This window comes from Tachypleus tridentatus, chromosome 2, assembly GCF_004210375.1.
Source record: "Tachypleus tridentatus isolate NWPU-2018 chromosome 2, ASM421037v1, whole genome shotgun sequence".
NCBI classification, from domain to species: domain Eukaryota; kingdom Metazoa; phylum Arthropoda; class Merostomata; order Xiphosura; family Limulidae; genus Tachypleus; species Tachypleus tridentatus.
Window position 1 is genome coordinate 148,335,526 of NC_134826.1, and position 9,727 is coordinate 148,345,252.

Genomic DNA, 9,727 nt, shown 5'->3' on the forward strand with positions numbered 1-9,727 from the left:
GTGAAGACCTACTTCTGGTCATAGGTATCAGAGACGGAGCTTTCATGAATCACGTTTACAAGAACAGAACGTGAGAAACTGAGTTTTGTTCAGAACATTATGAATTATGTTTTCTGTTAATTCTTTTATATTATAAGAATAAAATAAAACATTGCTGGGCCTATCTCAAGAAAAGAAAGACACAACGGTATATCTCAATCAGTTTTCAAATACTTCATAGATCATTCGGTGACCGATAACAAGAAATCTTTCAAGCAGGTAAACAGAAAAGCTGGACGTTTTTCAAAAAACAACAAAGAAGAGTATTTTTATTTCTCACTTACAGATTTTACAACAAGAAAGAAAAAAGTATGTAAGCAGAACAATCAAACATGGTGGTAGGTTTATAACGGTGTGGATATTTTAGTATGTAAGCGGAACAATCAAACATACAAATGTTTAATATATCGTAACCTTGAATATATCCATTCGAGACACACTTATCAATAAATAAGAGTCATTTGTGAGGAAAGGTCGTGATGTAAATGTTATGAAATGAAGGTGGTGATATAAATGTTATGAAATGAAGGTGGTGATATAAATGTTATGAAATGAAGGTGGTGATATAAATGTTATGAAATGAAGGTGATGATATAAATGTTATGAAATGAAGGTCGTAATATAAATGTTATGAAGTGAAGGTGATGATATAAATGTTATGAAATGAAGGTCGAAATATAAATGTTATGAAATGAAGGTCGTATTATAAATGTTATGAAATGAAGGTCGTGATATAAATGTTATGAAATGAAGGTCGTGATATAAATGTTATGAAATAAAGGTCGTGATATAAATGTTATGATATGAAGGTGGTGATATAAATGTTATGAAATGAAGGTCGTGATATAAATGTTATGATATGAAGGTCGTGATATAAATGTTATGAAATGAAGGTCGTGATATAAATGTTATGAAATGAAGGTGGTGATATAAATGTTATGAAATGAAGGTGGTGATATAAATGTTATGAAATGAAGGTCGTGATATAAATGTTATGAAATGAAGGTGGTGATATAAATGTTATGAAATGAAGGTGATGATATAAATGTTATGAAATGAAAGGTGATATATAAATGTTATGAAATGAAGGTGATGATATAAATGTTATGAAATGAAGGTGGTGATATAAATGTTATGAAATGAAGGTGGTGATATAAATGTTATGAAATGAAGGTCGTGATATAAATGTTATGAAATGAAGGTGGTGATATAAATGTTATGAAATGAAGGTGGTGATATAAATGTTATGAAATGAAGGTGATAATATAAATGTTATGAAATGAAGGTCGTAATATAAATGTTATGAAATGAAGGTCGTGATATAAATGTTATGAAATGAAGGTGGTGATATAAATGTTATGAAATGAAGGTCGTGATGTAAATGTTATGAAATGAAGGTGATGATATAAATGTTATGAAATGAAGGTCGTGATATAAATGTTATGAAATGAAGGTGGTGATATAAATGTTATGAAATGAAGGTGGTGATATAAATGTTATGAAATGAAGGTGATGATATAAATGTTATGAAATGAAGGTGGTGATATAAATGTTATGAAATGAAGGTCGTGATATAAATGTTATGAAATGAAGGTGGTGATATAAATGTTATGAAATGAAGGTGATGATATAAATGTTATGAAATGAAGGTCGTAATATAAATGTTATGAAATGAAGGTCGTGATATAAATGTTATGAAATGAAGGTCGTAATATAAATGTTATGAAATGAAGGTCGTGATATAAATGTTATGAAATGAAGGTCGTGATGTAAATGTTATGAAATGAAGGTGATGATATAAATGTTATGAAATGAAGGTCGTGATATAAATGTTATGAAACGAAGGTGGTGATATAAATGTTATGAAATGAAGGTGGTGATATAAATGTTATGAAATGAAGGTGATGATATAAATGTTATGAAATGAAGGTGGTGATATAAATGTTATGAAATGAAGGTCGTGATGTAAATGTTATGAAATGAAGGTGATGATATAAATGTTATGAAATGAAGGTGGTGATATAAATGTTATGAAATGAAGGTGGTGATATAAATGTTATGAAATAAAGGTGGTGATATAAATGTTATGAAATGAAGGTGGTGATATAAATGTTATGAAATGAAGGTCGTGATATAAATGTTATGAAATGAAGGTCGTGATATAAATGTTGTGAAATGAAGGTCGTAATATAAATGTTATGAAATGAAGGTGGTGATACAAATGTTATGAAATGAAGGTCGTGATATAAATGTTATGAAATGAAGGTGGTGATATAAATGTTATGAAATGAAGGTCGTGATGTAAATGTTATGAAATGAAGGTGATGATATAAATGTTATGAAATGAAGGTCGTGATATAAATGTTATGAAATGAAGGTGGTGATATAAATGTTATGAAATGAAGGTGGTGATATAAATGTTATGAAATGAAGGTGATGATATAAATGTTATGAAATGAAGGTGGTGATATAAATGTTATGAAATGAAGGTCGTGATATAAATGTTATGAAATGAAGGTGGTGATATAAATGTTATGAAATGAAGGTGATGATATAAATGTTATGAAATGAAGGTCGTAATATAAATGTTATGAAATGAAGGTCGTGATATAAATGTTATGAAATGAAGGTCGTAATATAAATGTTATGAAATGAAGGTCGTGATATAAATGTTATGAAATGAAGGTCGTGATGTAAATGTTATGAAATGAAGGTGATGATATAAATGTTATGAAATGAAGGTCGTGATATAAATGTTATGAAACGAAGGTGGTGATATAAATGTTATGAAACGAAGGTGGTGATATAAATGTTATGAAACGAAGGTGATGATATAAAATGTTATGAAACGAAGGTGGTGATATAAATGTTATGAAACGAAGGTCGTGATGTAAATGTTATGAAATGAAGGTGATGATATAAATGTTATGAAATGAAGGTGGTGATATAAATGTTATGAAATGAAGGTGGTGATATAAATGTTATGAAATAAAGGTGGTGATATAAATGTTATGAAATGAAGGTGGTGATATAAATGTTATGAAATGAAGGTCGTGATATAAATGTTATGAAATGAAGGTCGTGATATAAATGTTGTGAAATGAAGGTCGTAATATAAATGTTATGAAATGAAGGTGGTGATACAAATGTTATGAAATGAAGGTGGTGATATAAATGTTATGAAATGAAGGTGGTGATATAAATGTTATGAAATGAAGGTCGTGATATAAATGTTATGAAATGAAGGTGGTGATATAAATGTTATGAAATGAAGGTGGTGATATAAATGTTATGAAATGAAGGTCGTGATATAAATGTTATGAAATGAAGGTCGTAATATAAATGTTATGAAATGAAGGTCGTGATATAAATGTTATGAAATGAAGGTCGTGATATAAATGTTATGAAATGAAGGTCGTGATATAAATGTTATGAAATGAAGGTGGTATATAAATGTTATGAAATAAAGGTAGTTATATGAATGTTATTGAAAGGATACTCAGAGTTTCAGTGTAAATTAAATTGGAACGCTGAAACACAGTTTAAAAGGTGTTGGAACAGAGAAGCTAACTGATCAAACAAAATATAGAAAATAAAAAAATATCGATTGTTATTGCGGAAGAAATTGGTAACATGAAATCTCGATGTTGTTATGTGGTTTGAAGAGGATACATGGAACATTGATTTTTAATATAATGTTTATATATCAAAGGGATTTGTTTACCGTGAAGAAAATATTACAGCTTAAATATCGAGAATTGTTTAAAATGTATCGTTTCATGTATTTCAGTTTTTTCTTATAGCTTACTTACATTTCGCTGTAACACTGGAATGTTAATATACACGTTTAATCCCCGTGTCAAACATGTGTCATTTTAGTTGTTGGTGGAAAGAACTTTAAAAAATTTTATTGTTGAACTTTTATTTGTTATTCTAAACATTAAAAAATCTATACGACAAAGTTAGGAGTGTATTTATCTGATGTGTTTTTAGTACACGACAAGGTTAGGAGTGTATTTATCTGATGTGTTTTTAGTACACGACAAAGTTAGGGGTGTATTCATCTGATATGTTTTCAGTACACGTCAAAGTTAGGGGTGTATTCATCTGATGTGTTTTTAGTACACGACAAAGTTAGTGGTGTATTCATCTGATGTGTTTTTAGTACACGACAAAGTCAGGGGTGTATTCATCTGATGTATTTTTAGTACACGACAAAGTTAGGGGTGTATTCATCGGATGTGTTTTTAGTACACGACAAAGTTAGGGGTGTATTCATCTGATCGAGTTTTATAACTAGAAAATTATGTGAACACAGGAGTAAATGAAATTTTATCTTATTAGTTGTCAGTCCCCACAATTGTATATAAGTTATTTGAACATATCTAGTTTCGTATTGGGATAAAGAGATTATTAAAAATTGACCGTTAAAATTACAATGAACGAATCTTCCAGTGGTGAGCGTAAGAATGAACGGTCAGTTCTATAGAATGATGCTTCGGTGATTCCGAACATAATACCGTATTTTGAAAATACAACTTCAAGAACATAACGGATAAAGTGCATCTAACTGTAATTTGCAAAAATAAACAGCTGGTAATTTGTATTGTTTTAAACTATTGGGTATCTACATAAATGGTATTTCTAGAAAGTAAAATGTTTCTCTGAAATTGAAAGGTGAATTAGATAATGTCTGTGACGTTAAACATGAACTTTGTTTCCAGCTGGTAGCCCACTGGCTTCTTAAGACTTGAACGTCATATTTGCGGCAAGCACCTGAACTTTGTTCCCAGCTGGTAGCCCACTGGCTTCTTAAGACTTGAACGTCATATTTGCGGCAAGCACCAGTTATTGACACCTTCGATAACATTTATTATAAATATAGTTGAACATTTTCAGTGACAGATACACAGTTATACAGATTATCAGTTCTGATTCTATATTTTTAGGATTTTTTTTTCCAATATCGTAGTGTCCGCAGGTTTGAAAAAAACCTGACAGAAAAAACAGTGAAAAAAGTTGGAAAACACAGAATACGTGTGGTAAAAAAAGCCTCATTGTAAACATATAATTGTAACTGGTGTTTAAGTGTTTTCGTACATCTGACGAATCACAAATAACGACAGTGTGACATCTTACAATGTACAGTACAATAGATAACTACTAAACAATATATAAAACACGTTTTTGCTAAAACCATTTTTTTTCGACACTTTCGTATTTCCTTTCCTCACTGTACTTATTTTGTTCTTACATACAGTTTAAGTATGCACTAGTGAATTAATTATCTATAAAGCTATAAATTTCTTGCAAAACGTTTTGTTATAAAATATAACACTTCTATTCTTCAGTGTCAATTAATAATAGCTGTCGGATTTCGCTAAACTTTATTTAAGAACTGTCTGAGTTAACGGTTTTTAATTTTGACTTTCGACGACAACTACACAACACCATCCATCACCAACTCAAAACATTTTTAATTAAGCAGCAAGAAAGTGAAAACAAAAGCAAATAGTCATTAATTAAAGTAAATTGTAGTTACTTTAGGAATTTTAAAACTTAGGACCCTGGTGACTCGGTGGTAACCTTGAGGGCATAAAACATGAAACCAGGTTTCCACAGTTACAAACAGTCCATTGTGTAGCCTTCCGGGTTTCGCTGTGTGGCCTTCCGTGTTTATCAACAAACATTTTACTGTGAAGTTTAATTTTTAGGTTTAAAATATATGTCCTTAATGGAGATTTTTTACGTTGATAGAAGTAAATATTTGCGACATGAAGACATTAAAATACGCTTCAATAAAGAAGACGTTAAATATTTGTTATTACTTATAAACATTGGAGATACTTTGGTGTTCAGCATCGTGGATAATGGATTCAAGGAAATTCCGGTAACATTTTATTAAGATCTGTTTCCTTAAGCAAATGTTACACATCTCTGGTAAAGTGAAGGTCACCTTGTGCTTTAAGAGGACTGAGAGGTCGGATCAGAGGTTCCCGTGGTTCAAGCATAAGCATCTCTAATTTCAATCAGTGATGTCGAGAAACCCACTTGTTAACACAGCCATAAAACTATGCTCACCAGATAAAATTAACGATGAATTAGACAAAATAAAACAATACTTCATCAACATCAATAAGTTTCCTCCACAAACCGTAGAAAACATTATACGCACACACCTAGACAGAAAGCAAAATCAACCAACTAAAGTAAATATATCTCACGAATCAAAAAATCACGAAACCATATACTGCTGTATACCATATATTCCTGACATCAGCAAACAAATAACCAACATTTGGCAAAAATTAGCAACAAAATATGACATTCCAGTTAATACCAAATTTATTCAAAAACCAGGCACAAAACTGAGGTCTATACTATGTAAAAACTACACTGACAAACACCACACCAACATTATTTATAAAATACAATGTGATAACTGCCACGACTTCTATATTGGAGAAACAAGTAGAAAAATGGAAACCAGATTCAAAGAACATAAAAAGTTACCTTCACACGTTTTCGAACACTGTAAGTCAAATAAACACAACATAACCATAGAAAACACTCAAATACTAAATAAAGAAACAAACATAAACAAACGCAAAATTAAAGAAGCCTTACTTATACAACAACTTAAACCCAAAATAAACCAATATAAAGGAACGCCTTTATACCTATATTAATATAATAAAATAAATAAAATTATATATTCAAACATCTAACACCGCCCTCTACATTCCGACACTCAGTTACACAACCCCTTTCAAACATGTGGTCAGCTTCCAGTCAGTTACCTCTTTCTTTGTGAACCTGACGATGACCGAAGAAGGTCGAAACGTTGTTCGCTCTTCTATGTAAAATATTTTCTCAACCCAAACGAGCCGTTTTTGCATATAAACATCTCTAATTTATAATTTCTGACTAAGAGGATAGTCGCACCCGCCATCAGTCTGGCAAGTTTATCAAGCTATATCAGTTGAAATAAAAAAAAGTACAGTATAATGTTTAGTAGGGTCTAAAGACATTCTGGAAAGTTATATAAATTAACTACCCCGGCTAGCAGAGCGGTAAATCTAGGGCTTATAACGCTAAGAATTGAGATTCGATACAAGCTGTGGACTGAGAACAGAGAGCTCATTGTGGAGCTTTTAATTTAAGAATAAACAAAACAAATCAGTTGATTAAGGGCACACTGGCGTAATAAAAATTAATAATGTAATATAAGGTCTTACCATAAAGATCACAGTGAAGAGATGAGTCATTGCACGTGCACTGTATAATATTTTGTTTAAAATAAATTTCTAATTACAGATAAAACGACATGAAGTTGTTACTTCAAACTAGTTAATTCTGTTAGGTGTTTTGAGGTTAACAAGTGAGAGATAATTGTGATAGATTTAATAAAAAAACATTTTTTTCAGTCAGTTTGTATGTATACCTAACGTAATTAATGTTATATCTAGGTTTGAAAAATGGCTTTATTTCTGTCTTTTCAAATTTTGTCAAATCATCAGACCATGTAGACGTGTTGAGTGTTTCAAAAGTTGTGTTCAAAATAGCAAAGTACTTGTAATTGCAGACTGCATAGTCGCATGCCATACATGACAAATAACATAGATTCGCCGTAAAATAAACAACACAAGTTTCAAACAATGAATCTTCACCTTATCTGTATAACAAGAACGTAAACTATACAAGCGCCATTTGTCACTATGTCACAAATCTGAAGGACAAACAGACTATAAAAACCGAGTACGTTTTCTTTGTTTAAACATTGGTATCACGAACTGTTTACTCTGGCTGGATACAAACAGAGAGAACAAGATAGATCAACATTGAAAGTTTTAAAAAGCAAATATCGTCACCATTTTGTTAACAAACAAAACGAAGAGAATACGAAATGTGGAAGTAAAAATACGATATTAACATTCTATATCAACGCAACCGTCAGAGATATGTCGTGTAATAAAAGTTATCAACTATAGTACGGATATACAAATGTTCAAAAGAAACATAATACAAGCGAGTAAATGAAAACCAGTCTAATTGACAAATTCGTTTTATCACATAGAAGCGCTAATTATATTAAAAAAATGATAGTTTTATATTATCAGCATGTATTAAACTCTTCTTGACATAATAATGCCAATGTTGAATAACTTGGTAGTTAGAGCACATATCTCGCAATCTGCAGGTTTGAACTCCATCATCGAACATGTTCGTCTATTAAGCCGTTAGGGCATTATATATTTTGGGTGGGTGGGTGCTGTAATAAACAACAACAACAACAAATTCACATAGTTCAGTTATATCATAACATATTATTAAAGTATTCACTATTACATAACGTAACGTTTTGGGACAATAGGGGTCCATCGGTCCATCTCGGCTGTTCCAGACTCCAAATTAACATAAAAGTTAAAGCCAGTCTCTTTTATTTACTTACCAATCTCTCTCTTAAACTAATTTACACTTACTGTCTCTACAACAACTAAAGTTAACCCATTCCAAAGGTTAACTACCCTGTTAGAAAAATAAAACTGTCTTAGCTGAATATGAATCCTACCCTGCCAACATTTTTATTTGTGTACCCTGTATTGTTAAACACGGAAAAACAAAGGTACATCAGTATTGTCAATTCTCTATACAATATTAAACACCTCAATCAGATCTTCATCCCTAATTCATATTTTGATACATCAGTATTGTCAATTCTCTATACAATATTAAACACCTCAATCAGATCTTCATCCCTAATTCATATTTTGATACATCAGTATTGTCAATTCTCTATACAATATTAAACACCTCAATCAGATCTTCATCCCTAATTCATATTTTGATACATCAGTATTGTCAATTCTCTATACAATATTAAACACCTCAATCAGATCTTCATCCCTAATTCATATTTTGATACATCAGTATTGTCAATTCTCTATACAATATTAAACACCTCAATCAGATCTTCATCCCTAATTCATATTTTGATACATCAGTATTGTCAATTCTCTATACAATATTAAACACCTCAATCAGATCTTCATCCCTAATTCATATTTTGATACATCAGTATTGTCAATTCTCTATACAATATTAAACACCTCAATCAGATCTTCATCCCTAATTCATATTTTGATACATCAGTATTGTCAATTCTCTATACAATATTAAACACCTCAATCAGATCTTCATCCCTAATTCATATTTTGATACATCAGTATTGTCAATTCTCTATACAATATTAAACACCTCAATCAGATCTTCATCCCTAATTCATATTTTGATACATCAGTATTGTCAATTCTCTATACAATATTAAACACCTCAATCAGATCTTCATCCCTAATTCATATTTTGATACACCAGTATTGTCAGTTCTCTTTACAATATTAAATACCTCAATCAGATCCCCATCCATAATTCATATTTTTTCAGGATAAAACAGTTTGTGAGATTTCAACCTGACCTCATCTGAAACTTACCCATCCCATTGCAAGTAACCCTTCTCTAAGCTCAATTTAACAAATCGATCTCTTTCCTATGGTAAGAAGCGAAGACTGAACACAATATTCCAAATGTGAACTAACCAGTGACCTATATAATGAAATTATATTCTCTTTAAACTTGTATTCAATATTTCTGTAAATACAACCTAAATTCCTATTTGTCCTACTATTAG